Here is a 19,888-nt window from a genome sequence, read left to right on the forward strand (position 1 = left end):
CCTGCAGAACACCACCAAGAAGGCACTACAGCGCTTCATGGCTCTACTTCCAATGCTACTCGCATCGTCCCTGTCTCAAAACATCAAGCGGCACATCTACAAGATGTCCATTAGACCGATACTACTATACGGGCACAATGCCTGGCAGCATACGTATAGAACACATCTACGTCCACTGCAGGTGTTGCAAAACAAGGTGATTAGGACCATAACCGGCCACTCCAGGGACACGCGAGTAGCACAACTGCACGAAGACCTGGACCTCCCGTTGCTTGAGGAAGTTAGACGACATCAATCCACCAAATTTTGGAGAAAGAAAGAACTCTCAACCAACCCCACAATAAGAGCAATAGGAAATGCAAACCCACGAAGAAGACTTCACAGAATGCCACGACCCCCGTGAGAGAATCGTAAACCAACAAACCAGCCACAGGGAAAAACACAGGAGGGCGCGACAGTAGCGACTCCACCACCACATATACGTCAGAAAACAAAGCCAAGGAAGACACAAAAGAAATGGAAGGCAGGGGCAATAGCCCGACACTTCAACAAATCAAAACCCGCGAAGACAAGACTGAGACTGAGACTGAGACAGTAATGTTCATAATATTTATTACATTATTACAGTCTAAATGTATTCATTTCTATCTATTTATATAACGGTGAGTAATAGCATACCAACTTTTTGAACTGTATTATCCATTTTGCTTAAAACTACAGATTAGTATATTCCTCAAAGAAACAAAAAATAATAATAATTGTATTTAGTTTTTGAAATAAATATGATGGAATTCAAGGTACTGACCACGCATCAAATAACAAAAAATTATTTTGGTCGATCATAGCATTTTATGGATTAGTTTCTGCCTATTTCTATAATTATATTTTGTTAAGAGGAAAATCTAGAATTGTATTTATTTGTGCAAAATCGAACATCATTTCGTTTTAAAAATGCAGAATTCGAACCAGATCTAAAATCCAAATATTTCTGTATGGGCTACTGCTCCGCCTGATTAATAAAAAATACATTAAGTATAGCAAAGATTCGTATTGAAGTCGGATGGGTGGTAGTCGAGGTGGATTCATTATATCACTGAACATTTAAGATAAATCGAGTACAATACAAATATAAGAATGATAGCCATATGATTTGATTTTCCGTTTCGAAAGAACATAATTTTAGTTTCATTATTTACTTCGAGGGACAAAAGGAGAGAAAAACTATGAAAATTGTAAAAAAAAAGAAAAAAAGAAAAAAGAAAAAGAAAAAAAACGAAGATTGGGGATTTTAGCAGATTTACATGTCTCACGGCCATAGATACAGAAAAAGTGATTTATCGACATCTGTATTTCTGTTTCTCCGTTCTTCAATTGGTCTGTCTAATCGTCCGTTCGTCCTGGTGTACACTTGAGGTCATGCTGTTTAAGGTATCTTAAAAAAAAACTTGTGTTTGCCATTAAGACTTTTATGTGATTGTCAATGTTTTCTTTTTTTTCGAATTTTATTCCTACCACTAATGAAAGAAGTGTTTGTTTGAGGGTAAAAATAAAAAATAGCGATTTTCTTGAAAATGTTTTTAATTATTTTGTTAATATTTCACAAATCAATTTTTCCATGACACCACTGTACTGTTCTTTAAGACAATATTTACGAAATATCAAGAAGAAATAGTTTCTTCTTGAATTTATTTTTTTTTTCGGATTATTGCTATTTTGATCTTATTTCATAAAAAATATATTGCATTAATATTCCTATAATGTTTCATAAATCTTTTTCATGAGCATACTGACAAAGAGTTGTTTACTCTTGGGGTCAATTGGCAGTTTAATGAAATACGACTCATGTGATTCTGTTGTTCTTTATAACCAAATATTTCATTAATAGTCCTAGCATAAAGGATAATATGTAATTTCTTATAGAAAATCTATAATGGGTAGTTTACTTTTGGAATCACTTTTCTTTGGGTGATAGCTCTCGATAACGTTTTGATTTTGTTCGTATTTCACAAGAAAATAACTATTTTAAAACTGAAACACAATGGGCCGTATTCAGAATCATTTTCACGTGTGATTTGCTTTATACTAAGGTCCTCACTACTACATGGAATATATGTCAGTCGAACTCTTCAGATTGGCACTAGTCACGCGTCAGAACGTCTCTGCATACGACCGAAAATGATTTAGTTGAGCGAGAAAGTTTAATATTGTAGCCAGTTTTCTCTTATTTTTAACTATTATGATATTTCTAAAATGTCTTGTGCAAACTACAAACATACAAACATGCAAACGTACATTTTCTTTTTGAAAGATAGTATTGACTTTTCAGTTTGTATGGAAGAAGATTTCATTGTTCTGAAAAAAACCTTAGTTTGGTCAAAGCAGAGTTCAAATATCCGCAAAGTATCTCATTTAACTATGATACACACACTTTACTATGAACTAATCTTCCTTCTAGAGCAGATTAGTAAATGTTAAGTATTTATTGTCAAAATTACATATTTTGTAGCGATGTGCATTTAGTAGCAGTGGTGTAGATAGGCAGCTAGATGCCTCCTTGAGATCCACATTTACGTTAGATAAAATAGTTTTTTATATTACACTGAATAAAAGCTCATACAGACTGGGGGCGAACGGGGACGAAAATAATAAAAAATAACCATGAAGCAACCGATTTACACTTTTTATTTTGAAAGAAACGTGCATTATGTAGAAAACGTTTCTCGCTTGCTTTACCCAAAATAAAAACATGAGATTTGAACCGAAGTTAATACATTTACAATAGTGCCTACTGTTTAATAACGTATTATAATCCGTAGCATTTCAGGTATTTATAACATATGCTATAAACCTAGACATATTATAATGAACCGGTCAAAATGTCAGTGTCGATAATACAGTCCTGATATTAGGCAAATTAAATAAAATGTGACGGTTCAAACGCCGCTTGGGACATGAATGCGTGTGTGTTCGGTTAACAGCATTTATCGCAGTGCCAAGTACTATTTTGGATATTACTCTAAAATATAGGCTTCATCTTCTGTATCCTTAAATCAAAGATAGGATGTGAAATCCAAATCAATCAATCATTGTTCCCTCACAGGCTGTTCCTTACACGTATACGTAGAACATACATGAGTATTAGAAATGTTCCAGATACTAGTATAAAATTTGGATCATGCAAACACAACGATGAGTTCACAGTCTCGGATTCAATCCCGAGAGCGATCCTGATAATCAACTAAATAGTTAATACTGTGTTTCATAATCCTGTTGTTGTATATTGACATTTACCACAGTTTAATTTTGTGCAAATAAAAAATTAAACTAGAATATGAACACAAAGTTACACTTGAAACCCATTATTTTCTTGTTCAGTATTATCCAAATACACACGTCTTTTTTATTTTCCCTTTGCTGCAAGAAATACGTAGCTTCGGTATATACAAATGGCTACAAAATCATGTGTTCTGAGTTTTGCCATGGCTTTTTTTATATTTTATTCTTTTTAGGTAACTGCCTTTGTTTAAAAGTGATTTTCGTTTCCAAAGTAAATACTCAAAATATTTTCTCATAATTTCATTACTTTTCCAGTTACACAGTTCCATCTTACATAAATAAATACGGCTAATATAAGGTAATTGTTTTTAGTTTCGTTACCACTATTTCCAAACTTATTACAACAAATACTGAACGTTTTCAGGAAATAAAAAAAAATATTCCTGTATTTATTCAGAAAGTAAAGTGTAAATAACAAATAGGTATAGCATTTTTTAAAAATATATATGATTGCTAAATGGATAAAATCTATATAACATAAGCTATCAAATCTAATGTCAAAAGCCGCTGGCAAGGAATTATTTATATAATGTAGGGTTGGTCAATATGTGAGTACTAATATTTGCAACTGTAAACTTTATGTGTACAATTGTAAATATATAATTTTCCAGAAACTGTGTTTCCGTCTAAAAGCAAACTGTTTGCTCAACTCGCAATAAATAAACATACCTATCCACAGACTATAAGCCATTCCAAATAGCCTTGTGCATTTCGAACAAACACTTCTCGCCTTGTAATGCCCCACGTTGGTGACGAAGGAGAGGGGCGTAACAGCCTAAGCCTACCTTTAACAACAGATTGACTTTTGGAGTTGTTCTTGGAATTAGGAATACAGTGTAAAAGAAAAGTACAAAGTTGCTAACTTCAACTTAATTTATAAAATAAAAATATATTTCTTTGTTTTTGGCTATATAATCATTTTTCTTTTTCATAATAATGTGCACTCAATCATTATTCTTTAATGCATTTTTATAAACAAAACATATATTTTCAAGGTTTTTCTGCCCACATTTTTACAAGTATAATTTATAACAATGAATACGATTGTAACTACTACAGTATACACAGGGTGTGAAGGAATATCTTGTTGAAATTCTTTATAATTCTTTTAATACTTAAGTAAACTTCTATGAAATCAAAAGTATTTTGTTCCTTATACTGGTAAAATTGTTATGCATTGGTAAAATTCCGAATGATCAAATTTAGAGAAAATGTTAATGGTCTCAACTTGAGTATCGGAAGTTAAAGATCTCGAGCTCGAATCCTGCCAACAGCACTTTTACTTTCTGTACGACTTCGCAAAATTACTGACACGAAATATTTTTGTGCGATATAAAATATCACTAATGGTCCCACTCGGTCTCTTGCTTCAGCGTGAAATATCTACCAAGATGATTGTAATTGAAGCAGGGCTAAGGTTCAGCATATTACAAGTTCAATCCGCATTATTAACATTCTTACGATTCAATTTTTTACTCTTTTTATAACAGTGATTGTCTGTAGGTGTTTCCTGAACTATAATTAATAACTCCGCAGTACGTGTGCACGAGTGGGAGAGTATTTCACGGGAGATGAACATGGTATGCAAGGCGGATATAGTATTATAATACAAGCTGAGAGAGAGAGAGAGAGATAATAAGGTCCAATGTTAAAATTTCATAGATATCATCATCGCCAAAAATTATATACATACATCTAGAAGATGAGATAACGAGAGAGAGAAAGAGAGAGAGGATGAGCAGAGAAATACGTGTTATGGCGTTTTACAATCTATCTATCTATCTATATCTATATCTATATATCTATATATCTATATCTATATATATATATATATCTACATATCTATCTATCTATCTATCTATCTATCTATCTATCTATATATATATATATATATATACATCAACATTCATCTCATCCCTGAGACTTTTCCTCGGCATGGGACAGGACAATTGTGTTGAAGCACCCAACCCCCGAGAGACGACTACATGTCCGGCGAATCGTTGAAGACAGCGTAAATAATCAACTGAATGATACGAAAATGAATGAATGCGGCACTTAATTTTTTTCCCACCCACTGCTCATCACTAGGTATAAAAACATATATAAAAAATCAAACCAAAACAATAGCAATTTGTTTAATATAAACAAAGTTTAGGTATAAAACTATATAAAATTTTTTATCACAAATGTGTGTCTAACATTGTTCAGGAATTACTGACAAAAACAAATATTACGAGGGTCATTTAACTCGAAGTGGCAACATAGTTGTGAAATGGAACGTAGTGTATCATTCACTTCAAGAAGCTTATAGTCCTTCGATGTAGTCTCCGCCAGCCTGTAGAATCCTTCGCCAGATGTCTGGTAGCTGTTGAATTCCTATCAGAGCCCCACTTTGTGAGAGGGTGCGCCCTATGTCACGAACAATGCTAGGAATGTCTCTGAAACGTTTGCTCCTGAGAGGTTCTTTCATTTCCGGGAAAAGATAAAATCACAGGGGCTCATATCCGGGGAGTATGGCGGATGTTCAAGTACCTCACAACCCCATCGTCGTAACAGCGTCTGTACTGGATTGCCTGTATGGTATCTGGCATTTTCGTGTAGGAGAATTGGTTCAGACGCCAAGAGATGTGGACGTTTGCGGCGTAATACTGGTCGCAGTTGGTGACTGAGGAATGAAGCATAGTATGCAGCGTTGACGGTGACGCCCGGTGGTACTTGATGTGACAGGATAATGCCTTCGTGGTCGTATGACATTATCATCATCACTATCACGTTTGCTGGCTCTTGTGTAAGCTTATTCGGTCGTGGAGAGTATGGGTGGCGACGTTCAGACTGACGTTTCAATTCAGGCTCGTGGGATCTTCTCTCCGTTTCGTCACTTGCAACAATGCGGTGCAAGAAGTCACCACCTTCCTCATTCCAACGTTGAAGGTGAAGGCGCACGCATTCCCACCTATGCCACTTTGAACCTCGGTCAGAGTATGGGGTTCCCGTCTGGCTGCAATTTTCCGCATGTCAAGATCTTCTGTTAACATGCAGAACACTGATTCGGAAGAAATGTTCAGCTCCTGTGCCAATTCACTACTAGTACAGTGCAAATCACCATCAGGCAGTGTACATAGTTTTGCAATATAAATTTCGTCCGTAGTTGTTCACCGTGCATTTTGTCTGTTGTCCAGCCTGAAATGTTGCAACCCATCTCGCCACTGTCCGATACGGTAGGGCAGCTTCACCACAGGCCTCTACTAATCCTCTGTGAATCGTCCTATCATTCCATTCTAGTGTTACCTGGAATTTTATAAACACACGCTGTTCTACACGCGTGAACATTGCGTTAGGGCAGTATTTCACACAACAATCACTTTAACAGTGTCTACTTGCCACACACACTATAATATGGGACCGCAGAAACGTTGGACTGACTCGTACTCATCCACGTTACACACTAAGTTCGTCATTTATCTCCTGCCCATACGACACTCCAATTATAGCAGTGTTGCCCGTTCGAGTTAAATGACCCTCGTATATACTAAAATCGAGTCTTATTCTTTGGGTATCATCATACAACAGATTCAAATCAAAACAATAGTAATTTATTTAACATAGACAAAGTCTAAAAAGAAACCTCCATGGAATGTTTGGTTTTGACCACAAACAAATGAGTTCCTCTAAAGAATGACTGAAACAGACTTCAACTAAACAAGTCTTTTCGTTGGTTGTTTCCTTTGGTAAATTTAAATTTAAAAAAGAGACTTCGTGTTCGTTCTGCAGAATTTAGCATTTCTTAAAAATGTGCTTTTCGGTTCTTCTAGTAGCCTTGCCCAATTTCTTGTTGCTTTTATAATTTCAGATAAAGTTAGCACAAAACATGTCCAAGTTTAAAGTAACTGAGAAGCTCAGCTTAAGTCAATAGAACAATGGTTTCAAACATTTGTCTGGAACATGAGTCAAATTGAAACACAAAATTTGTTAAATTGTTTCTATTCATAAAACTTTGCGTGTGAAAGAATTAGTTATTCCTTTGTAAAAATGGTCCAGTAAGATATTAGTTAAATTTGAACATTGATAAATAAGGACAACATGGGTTTGAAGAGTATCCGATCGGGACGTGGAACAAATAAATCAGAAATCTGTACATTCCCGAAAGAAACGAGACGGTTGGCAACCCTGCCGTGAACTTGCGTAAGGACAGGTTGAACATGGGACTTACACAGGGCATCATAAGAGCATGTATTCGGCACTAGTTGAAACATCAAACTCGCTGCAGGGGGCTGGAAGATATACCAGGAAGGTGGGGGTGTCGTGACTACATGGACAGTGCAGCGATGGTTTAACACGTTTAAGGAAAATGGCAAAACATTCGAAGACGCACGACGTGCCGGAAAACCAACATATATATATATATATATATATATATATATATATATATATATATATATATATATATATATATATATATATATATATATATATAAGACTTTCAGGCAACAATTGAGGATAACAGTGGCCAGATGTGCGAGGAATTGGGATTACAATTGAGTGTGAATGGAGAAACCATTCGGTAGCACCTTCATCAACCTGGGAAACCCTACAAGTTGGATAGATGGGTCCCATATGATTTGACTACGGGCCAGAAAGCAACGCGAGTAGACACCTATGTTTCTTTGCTGTCTCATCTGACGAAGGAACCATTTCTGGATAGGGTATTTACATGTGATGAGAAGTGGGTCCTCTACGGAGCTTCAATTCGCCGTCATCGTTGGTTAGCATCCCATGAACAGGTTCGAAACAGCCGAAACCAGCACTGCACCAGAAGAAGGTTCTACTGTGTGTTTGGTGGACTGCTCGTGGCATAGTGCATCGGGAACTACTACCAGCTGGTCAGAGCATCAATGCAACTGTGTACTGTCAGCAGTTGAGCCGTGTTCAAGAAAAACTCAAAACTCTAGACCTAGTACTTCTGAATCGCAAAGTGGTCCTCGTGTTACAGACGACGCTAAGCGTCACGTTGCTAAGATAACCCAGGGTAGCATTCTACGCCTTGGATGGAAAACAGTATTGTATCACCATACTCCTCCGACATTCCTCAATCCGATTATTACCTGTTCCATTCCTTGGACAACCACCTGAGAGGAGGTTAAAATCCCAAGTAGAGATACAAAATGCACTTGATACGTTCTTCTCTTCACGACCCATTAAGTCTATCGCGATGGAATCCATGGGCTTCCAGATTGTTGGAAGAGATTCGTCGATGCTGATGGGGACTATTTTTGATCTTTCAGGTACGTCTTCGGTGACATATCGATGTTCGAAAGTGGTGGCTGAGGAAGCGACAAAACATTCTTGGTTACCTTAGTACATTATTTTTTATGAAGTGCTCAAGGACGTTTGCTCGCCACCATACACAAATGATAAGTGATATCAAATCCTTCACTTGACACGTGACCTTATTTAACTTCAAAAGTGTTACTTGCGATATTAACAAATATTTCTTTTAATAACTTCGATTGCAATAAATACTTAAAGAATTTCAGACTAATTTGAAAAGATTACCTATTCTACTTGCCTTTCCGATAAATTAAAATTATAGTCCCTTTCAACACCGGGACTGTAAGAGACATGGACCAACATATCAACATGAAATCCGAAACAGATTTGCTCATGCCAAAAATCAAACTCGAATCTTCCGTGCCGAAGACGCATACGGTAGCCATATAGCTGCAACGGAGCTCGATTTCCCTTTGTAGATACTGTAGTAGAATGAAACATTAAATCAGATAACCCAAGCTATATATATAGTACAGCCTTTAATAAATTATCTCACGTTAAAGACCAATTTATATGACACCTTCTTTCCAGAGACACCACAAGTTATTTCCAGTTAGTAATAATCCTTTTCGTTATTAAGCTTACCGCTTATAATTCTGTACTTAAGTGTACCTTTTAAGTTTGAATTTATTTTAATATGCGGTTTCTGTTGTATCTTTTCTTCTATATTGATATACAGTTCAACAGTTTCAGTCCTCTTTTTATTCCATCTTTTAAACAATGTTTAATAGTTTGAAATTATGTTTAACATGTTTTAATGTGTTTGAAAATGATTACGACCATAAAATATATTTATCAAAATAGTAATTTAAAAGTAATGAAATGTCTTTTTCCGCGGAAAGATTTTAGTCACAACTATTTTTCATGTGTTCTAGCGGACCTCATGAATTTCTCTCACTATCCCTCTAGGAGTTACGACTATGTAGTTGAAAATTCAGTCCATAATAAATCTATTTAAGAATGTTTGCAGTTTCTAGAATATTATTGTACAATATACGAAGAACGAAGAATTATTTTTACTCGCAGCGCATAATGAAATGCAGTCACATCGAAATTCCTTGTGGCTAAATGATCAGTCTTTAAGCCTGTTGTGTGAGGGATTGGGATAAGATTATCAGTGGAAGTTCATACAAACTCAAATTCCAGGATCAGCTTTATGTCTACTTCTCCAGTAACTTCGGTGCTTAATAGGAACATCAAGATAAGAATAAACAAAGGATGCACATTAACTAGAAACAATATGGCTTAATGTAATGTATTTGTAATGTCAAACATGTTTGCCAATGGTTGTATCGTCATTTATGAGCTTCCTAATGTTTTTATGTTAAGCTGCAGTAGTAGTTGCTTAGACATTTACCAAATGAATTTATTGATGGTATCTATACATTGAATTGTAATCTTTACTCAATGTGATAAAGGGAAAATGTTTCTGATATATTTCACGTGTATTTGGCATGTGTTCGTAAGCTATTAACTTTTTCTGTTTCTTCTCAGAACCCAAAGGACGCAACTGTTGTATAATTTCCTGATGAAATTGTCTTAAATTTATATGTATATAAAAAACATTTCACTGCCAGGAATATAAAACAACAGAAGATACAACGTGCTACTTATCAACACATATGTTTCATGGATAGTAAGTAAATTTTGAAAGCGTAAACACGTTTTGAAGTGTTTTTTTTAAGTCAGATTTGGGAATTCCATCAAAATGGGGAGGAGAGTTTGGTACTGATTAAAGTATATCGAAATAAGACGCGCACGCTCGAGAACCTTCGCCAGAAGATTACAGATGCATGTGCATCTGTCTCCATTGATACATTGATCGTTGTACCCGCAGCGACCCCTCGTCGTCCTGTTAGGTGTTTGGTCGCCACGGCCAACATTTTGAATATAAAATGTAAACATATGCTTACTTGAAGGTTTGTAACACATGTTTAAACAATAATTAAATGTAATTAAGGTATATGATATATAGGTGATTTTCTTAAACAATATTTACATTTTTCTGTCGAACTCTGTATTTTTAATAAATTTTTTCCTCTCAGTTTAGTCAAAAACTATGCATTATTGTTTACCCTCAGGTGTTTCGTCTTGTTCAGCTCAATGTATAAGGATCGATATATGTCTCACCTTTAAACAATATTATAGTTAAATAAACATAAAAATTTAAGAGTTCACCATAACTTTATAACTAATTATATCTAATTAACCATACTGAATTGTGCCGTCTTGCTTATATTGTAATAAAAACTCGATTAGTATATACTTCAGCATCAATTTCATGATAATAATTTACATGATTATTGTCCCTCGTAACTTTTAGATTCAAACAACATTTCGTTTTCTTAATTTTTTTTTTCGAAAATTACGTATGAGACTTCACACTTGCTCATACCATTATCTTTAGCTCAGTAGTACCCAACGACTGGTATATGTCTCATGTTTGGACTTTTTAATTTTTTTTTACTACAAACTAACTCTATATTTTTATATACTATACTATAGTATATTATTGTATATTATAGTATATTTTTAAACAATGACAGTCACATTATGTAAATTTAAATATAATAAACGAACGATTCACCAAAATTCAAAGCTTCACGTGAAAGGCAATCAATTGTTTGATATAATTTAATAAAACAGTATGTTAGTATACGCATTGTAATTTTGGGAACGATACTGCAATTTGTATTATTTTGTCCTTATGAAAAATTAATATAGTTTACAAAACTTTTCGGACATTTGTGTTTCGTTTTGAGGTTCAGTACTTCCCTGTGACAGTTAGGAGGGCTACTAGGGTAGCCAACGTGAAAGTCTACTATTTTCTTGAAGTTATTTGCCGTCCTGGAAAATGTAAGTGAAATGGCTCGGCTACAGTTAAAACATCATGTAATTTATGGGGTTATTTATGCACAGCTAATGACAAAATAAAATGTATAGCTCATATTGTTTAAATAAAATCAAAATATTCTTGGTTAAGCATAAGTAAACACCATGCCTTTTTACCAACAATCGATGATTCTAAACATACGTGTCTTAAATAAACATATACAATCTTTGAAACAAATTTCTAATATCACTAATTAAAGGAAACAGATAGACAGTTTTTGTCATGTTGTGTACTTTAATTCATGAATGTTGAAAATAGACACCTTACACGGCGATATATCTTTCACGAAGATGTAAAACAGAGGGACATATATATATATATATATATATATATATATATATATATATATATATATATATATATATATATATATATATATATATATATATATTCTATTGTTCTAATGGTATAATTTAACATGCATGCTCAATTTTTTTAACGCTTACGTCTCGCAGAAAAAATATGTTTAGGTAGACGATTCCATCAGAGTGTTGTATGTAGCTTCCAACGTTGAAAATCGCGCACATGTTTTAGAATGTTGGTGGAGGAAACGACTCAAGGTTTTAAAAAAATATATACTGGGTAGACGGACCGAGTGGAAATCATAGATGGAAATAATAATATACCTTGCTCATTCTTTCAGATACCACACTCGGAATTTCATTCATCTATACAGTGTGTCGTTGTAGTTGGGCTCTGTTTCCAGTCGATTCTCACACGCAAAGTGTAACTGTTTCTCAAGTTTTAGGTTTACTCTCTGAAATATTTTAGATTCTTCTGTCTTTTTTTCTGAGCAGGAGTCTGACAACTTTCCGTTTAGCTTTTACAGTTTGTTTAACAATGAATAGACAACAGAGTGCAATACTGTTTTTATTTTTATTTGCCTAGTTTTGTTTAAGCTTGCTATGTTGACTGCCTCTATGGAAAACTGCCAAGAAGCTCTAACATCGAGGGTATTTAGCAAAAAGAAGAACGTTGAAACAGCGCTCACGTCATCGAGTTTGACCTTTGATAAAATATGCTTAGATAATCTATGACGTTGAAAATAGGATACTTTTCATGGTATATTTTAATTAGTTATTGATTGCATAACAGTTACATAAATTATATCTATCTATCTATCTATGTATCTAACTATCTATCTATCTATCTATATATATATATATATATATATATATAGATAGATAGATAGATAGATAGATAGATAGATAGATAGATAGATAGATAGATAGATAGATAGATAGATATACTAAGGAGACCGGGGCACATTGTTACAATTTTCACGTTTTATTTTATTGTGACGCTCATATAAGGCCGAAAATTATAATTTTTAGTATGCGCATACTTGGTTATCTTGTGCATAACATATATTTCTCTGTCCAGTGTAATTCGCCCTGAATTGAACTTATGCACTAGGTTTTATGATCAATACGGTTGTGACAAGCGAGGTAAGTTGTCACAATATATGGGGCAAATTGTCACGTTATTCTAGTGTCAGTTTCCAGAAATTGGTAGATGTTATTAATGCAACTATTACTAATGCAAAAAAGACTGTAAATGTTACCACCATTAAATACTTAGCGTCTGAAAGAGAATTAGAACATAATTAAATGAAAGGGGAAATTATACTAGTTAAACGGGAAAGAAAGTAGGAGGACCTGCAGGAGGATTTTCTCAACATAAAAGATTTATTGTTACATGAAGCTTTGTAGGAAAACCAAAACTGCCATAAAATCAGAATTAACTCATAGCTAAGGAATCAAAACTACAAACTGAGTAACAAAATGAATGAAATTATCAAATGATAGCCTACATCTCTAATAGGTCTATAGAAAATTAGCCAATGACATTTAATCTGTTTCTGATTGTAGCTTATGAATTGCAAACGAATTCCTATGATAGGAGTACTGTATAGCTAGAAGAGAAGTAAATATTATTACAAAGTACGATTGCGTGCTATCAGTACACACCGCAAAGTAGTTTGAAAATGTTTATCTTTTTGCTTCTACAAAGTATCATACCTGGAGGTCATACATAGTCAGAATCACAGTTAATACACTCGTAAAACAAGTTCTGCGTCCTTCAGTTTTCGTAGGACGATTACTTACATCGAATGCACGGAATTTCCTTCTCGCTACATGTATGTGTACTGTATGGATCGCCATGAACTAAACACAGTGTATCGTCGTCCTCTGAGGAAGAATCGTAATCTTCTTTCGACCTTCGTCGACATTTCATTTAAAGGTGCACAACTGGTTGCTTGATGAGTTCTTATAGCAAGATCACCATATCTTTTTATAAATCCCGGAATCCAGCCTGGGCCAGCAATGGCCTTTTCATTCCACGACTCCGGGCACTTCAATCCTAGCGCTTTTGCATAGTTGTAAGTCAAATCTCGAACCTGTTTTGTAGTGAGTCCAAAGTATACGAGCTTATATGTGCGAAGCTTGTTTAATACGAAAATATTCTGCTACATGTTGAGCGACCCAATGTAAATGAGCATTGGCCGGACTGTAGTTTGCCATCTGTAACACGTGCACAAAATCATGCCAATGTTCTGCAATGGATATGAAATTCTTTAGCAGGTTAATGTATTGGTATGGGGTTGTCGTTTCTTTTCACGGCACTTGCTGCAACCAGTAGGTCTTTCACTGGTGGTGCTTTCCTCTCTGTCTTCCTTTTGTATGTTCTCATCATCTGAGAAACAGAGTTCACCCTTTACTATACGAGGAATGCATTGCTTGTATTATACATAACACACAGTGGGGCACAATGTCACAGTGACAACATGCCCCGTCCTATTTGTGACAATATGTCTTACGCGTCGCCATTACTCTTTTTACAAAATATCTATACCAAACGACAAGATTAGGCGCATTCAAGCTAGCACATTATGAAGCTCTATTTCTAACCTATATAACACTATAAAAATACTTGCTTCTCCCGCTTTCACAAACACTCAAAATACCAATTCCAGGACTCGGAAAATTTACACTTCGGCACTGAAAATAGACTAAGTTCAACTGACGCAGCACCGTTGTTCCTGCGCACCTCCGAACGAGTACCGTTAGTAGTGACATCTACTAGGTAAACAAGAAAGTAACACCGGCGCGCTAATGTTTTCGTCTTTTTCAGAATTGCTACTGTGACAATGTGCCCCGGTATTCCTTATATATATATAGGGTGACCCAGGGGAAAGGACTATCTTTCTATTGAATTATTCTAAGCAAAAAGTTCATATGAACATAGGTCCTTATCTCAATGGTTTGAGAGCTACAGGTTGTGAACCAATTTTCACTTTGTTGCGTATTGTTCATCCTGTAACTATTTTACAGAGGTAAAACAAAGCGGATTTGAAAGGTGATGGAATTACCTTTCCAACGGTATACAGCATGTAGCAGTGTTGTATTTGGAAGGGAAGCTATTGATGGGAATTTGAGAAAGCTAATGTTATTTAAAGAAATCGGATGACAACACTGATTCAAAATATCCCTAAATAACTTCTCTTCCAAAGATACCACTGACATATATTGCATGTCGTTGGAGAGGCCATTCCATCATCTTTCGAGTCCGCTACGTGGCACCTCTGTAGAATAACTACAGGGTAAGCTACGTGCAATATAAAATACAAAATGATTTACAGCCATTAGCTCTCAAACCGTTGAGATTAGGACTTATGTACATATGAACTTTTTGCTTAGAATCACCCATACTACAATTTCCCAAAATATTGCCCCTTCCCCCTGGGGCACCCAATTTTACAGAAAAAATATTTATAAGGTATTGGCCATTAATGGAAATTTCCAATAAAATATGTCAATAAATCAATATCGGACTAAAAATCAATTAACCAGCTTTCAACCAATGTTTCTGACATTTACTAAATCAAAATACCTTTCCTTAACCCTTTAAAATTATATATACTACTTTTAGTATAGTGGGTAGTGTCTTCATTATTGAATTAAAAAGGAACCAATACAGACTTTTACTTCGCTTTTAGTGGGCTTACCTTTGTACCTAGAAGATTGAAATTTTGCATACACATTCAGTGTACCCCTTAGTATTTTTCAGATTTCTGCGTTAACACAGGGAGTCCAGACGGGAGAAAAGGTTAAAAAATTGGATTTTTTAAAAACAAGAAAAGCTTTTCTAGTGATTTTCCCACCTCATACATGAAGGACACATGTGAATGGTACCATTTGAACGGCTGTCCTTTTCTGAATAGAATGATGTACGAATCATGATTCTAGGATAAATAGGAATGTCTCAGGAAATTTTTATCTGAGATTTTGTTTAATACGGGAATCTGGGTACTGTGGAGATATTTCTTTTGGCGGACTTGCTTTTGCACCTAGAAGATTGAAAAAATGAAATGAAATCTTTGAGTTTTACGTCCCAAGATTATGCCGGTTAGGCTAAAGGAGACGGTGATAATGAATAATGAATGAAATGGTGGAATGAAGAAAGTGGGAGGAAACAGGAGAACCCCGAGAAAACCCACATACACGGTGTTTGTCCACCACAAAGTTCACTTGGCAGGGACTGGGATCGAACCCGGGACCCCAAGCACCACAGGTGAACGCTCTATCACTAAGCCACCGCGGCCAAAATGCCTCCATATACTGTTTCTTTCCAGTTCACAGAGAAACGTTTAATTGGTATTAGAGAAACATTTTGATAAGTTGTTAATTTGCACTAACAAAGGTTCTATTACAGATTATTTACAATAACTAACTTTATGTTCCGATTTAGTAAGTTATTTTGGAAGTTCTTCTTCTAAATCTATCATATCCTTGCATTAGATATTTTCTGAATAAATAATATAAAATTTATATACTACAGAAATAACATTTCGCTTTTAGAAGCAGAATTTTCGAAGACGCTGAAACATGTATTCACTAATTTCTATTTAAGAATTTATATATCTAATTTTACATCCCTCAACTTAAACAAATCCTCACATTCGGCATTTTGCGAATAAATAAAGAGAATTTCAATATAGTCGAAATTGCCCTCTCTTTCTCTTTAGAAGTGGAATTTTCTGAAGCGCTGAAGTACGAGGAAAGATCAGAAAATAACGGACAATAATTTTTTTCTCCTCAGGTATTGCAGCTGGAATGGTGAAACGGCACGACGAGAGAGTTTGAAGCTTGCGCTACAGAGGGTATTTTGTTCTCCTGTGCAGCTCTAGCGAGAGAAGCCTGACCTACGAAACAAACATAGCGCATATGTTACTGTCGTCCAGGTGTGAATGGCAGCGAGAGGAGGATCATAGGGCACACACCGTGTGAAATTCGCAGGAACATGCATGCCGTGTATGGGGACGATTATATGGACCGTATCAATGCCTCCAGGTGGCGTACATTCTTTGAAGAGGGCCGTGAGAACCTTAGTGATGCGCCATGCTCCGGGCGATGTTACAGCTTCAACAGCGGAAAATATCCACGCCATCGAGGCAGGAATTTTGAACTCCCGTATGTGCACTTGCGAACCTTATAGCAGAAGTTTAACATTTCCTATGGTGTAGTGTACTACATTGTTCATGGCACTTTGCAACTCCGTAAAGGTAGTGCTTGTTGGATACCTAAGAACCTGACAGACAATCACGAGGGCCAGCGATTGATGAGAAGCTTGGGAAACAGAACCCCAGAAAACCCACGGATACGATGTTGTTCACCACAAACTTACTTGGCCCGGGATAGAAGCAGGGAACCCAAGTAACAGAGATAAGCACTCTACCTATGAGCCACCGTGACCCAATTGTTCCAGAAGTAGCTCACTTCGGTAATATCATCTGAATTGTACCGCATTTTGCAATGCAATATTTCGTTTGCTTCTCATTTATGTGATTTCGTATCGCTGACTGCAATCTTAGAAATGCAAATATATATATATATATATATATATGCATATGTCCATATGTGCACGGGTTAAACTACTTCATCAAATACGTCTACGAAGCAATAATTTTTCTACCTATGTTAATATTTGCTTTGTAAAGTTATATCAAATATTGTTACATGTATCATGTATCATATAGCAAAAAGGCGACATGTTTTTAAAAAGCATAAATTTTATTCCTGAGTGTTACTACAAACGCTTTTTTCTTCTTTAGCAGAAAGAATATTCATGTAACATTTATAAATTCTGGAGCTGACACGGCAAAAACATATTTCAAACTGAGATTTATTTTCACAAACACATTTCTTATAATTCTATTGTAGTGCTTCGTTCTCTACGTCAACAACTTCCCATATGTTATTACATAAATACGTTGACGAGTCTTGTTTCTGTTGAAATTAAACCTATGCATCCGGAAAATAAGTAGAAAATATTACTAAAGTTAGAAGAAAGAATGTCACACCCACACGTGCTTTAAAATTATATGCATTTTTCTTGTTGCGAAATATAAATCTAGTACCCAAGTATAGAGCTCTTATTTTAATTATATTATTTCATCTTTTTCACAACTAAGTTATTTACTACAATTAATTTAGTTATCACTTATGCGCTAGTTAGTTTAGTAATTACTTTTTAAATTTTGTTTATTGTTATTAAAGAGTGTTGTATTTATGTAGAAGAAATTATAAAGATGTATTGAGTAGCAGTTTCTTTCGGGGAGACATATGCGAGGTTGCACTCACAGGTGTCCAATGGATCGCGAGCTCCCCCAAATATTGTTAGTCTTTATAAATAATGTGCTTTGTTTTATCTGCACCAAGGGTATAGACAAAATACAAAACTTTGGACTCTCTGACAAACAAAAATATGTGGCTGCGTGTCGGAGCAAGGAAGCCCATGAAGATAACGAAATTTCCTTTATATATTGAAAAGTGAAAAGAAAGTCTATTATCCAGATCGTATGTACTGGATAAGAACTTAAAGTATTGGATGTTCTTGATATAAAATTAGAATTGGCACGAATTTCAAATTTTAACTACCTTCTAACGCTCTTCGTTGATTGGTTGTGGAAGAAGCATCATTTAACCCTAACCCTTACTTTAAACCCTTCTTTCGCGCTTTTACGTACTTGACCTACTCCCCCATTCTGCAGATGCGATTTTAATTGAAAGTTAAAAGTTGTAAAATATCAATGTGAGTCCAATTGCCGCATCAAAGTGCTAAGCATTTACATTGTTGGTACTCTTTTTATTTATTCATGCCAGAGGTGCAAATACACTAAGGCAACGCACATTTGCCGAACTCGACTGAAGAGGCGCTCGCTATAGTGAGAACCAGCGAAACTACCCCTCCAAAACAGTAACTGACTGAATCAACCAACAAGAGGGCGGTTCGCGAGTGAGCGACGTACAAGATTCACGCTCTCCAAACATTGTCACCCCTAAAGAATCGTCCCTCCCAGAAAATAGTAGTTCAAAAAAAAAAAAAGAAAAGAAAAAGAAAAAGAAAAGAAAGAAAGAAAAAAAAACATAATGGCTCCTGAAGAACCACGACTCCCGAAGAACAATGACGAACCACGACTCCCGAAGAATCATGATTCCCGAAGAACCACGACTCCTAAAGAACAACGACTCTCAAAGAATAACTACTCTCGAAGAATCGTTATTCATTTCTAGTGAACAAGGACTCACTCACTCATCCAAAAGAGTTAGTTAGAAGAGTCGACTCACTCGCGAGCGATACATCCCTAGTACCAGATTCTATAAGCAGCTGACGGACGCCGTGTACGTTGTTTTACAAGAATGCTGTAACTTTAATATTTGATAATATTTCTTAATAAAGCAAACGAATTAAGTAAATAATAGAAAGATATTGTGGTGAAAAGTTTACTGTCATACTTATTGCTGTTTCAATGTTCAATCCTATTGAGAAAGCAGTAAAAAGACGCATTTTTGGGAAAGAGCTAGAAACCTAGATCCCAAGTTCTCTGTGCTGCTGGTTGTGAACCGCAGATCCCTTTTCTCCACAGTTTTGCCTACTTTCAGTTTCACTCTCGCTTGGTAAAGTTTTTCCAATGTCACTGTTTTCTTTCTCACCATTACACAGATCATCCACACATACAGAGAGCCGCACAAACACGTGATATCAGTCTTCTTCGAGGAGAAAGAAATCAAACAGAACGAAGTGTTTAGGATGTTGTGGAATAAGAAGGATGTGCGAGCATACCTGGATCAAAATGTACTGCACAGATGTATGGGACGTATAGGACCAATTGAGTTTCTTGAACGTTATCCAAACTTTATGCGGGGGCTCAGTGGTAGAGCGTTCGCCCCGGTGTTTGGGGTCCCTGGTTCGATCTCAGCTCGCGCCATGTGGACTTTGTGTGGGACAAACACCGTGCTCGTGGGTTTTCTGTTTCCTCCCACTTTC

Source organism: Thermobia domestica, chromosome 14 (genome assembly GCF_964235325.1).
Source record: "Thermobia domestica chromosome 14, izTheDome1.hap1.1, whole genome shotgun sequence".
NCBI classification, from domain to species: Eukaryota; Metazoa; Arthropoda; class Insecta; order Zygentoma; family Lepismatidae; genus Thermobia; species Thermobia domestica.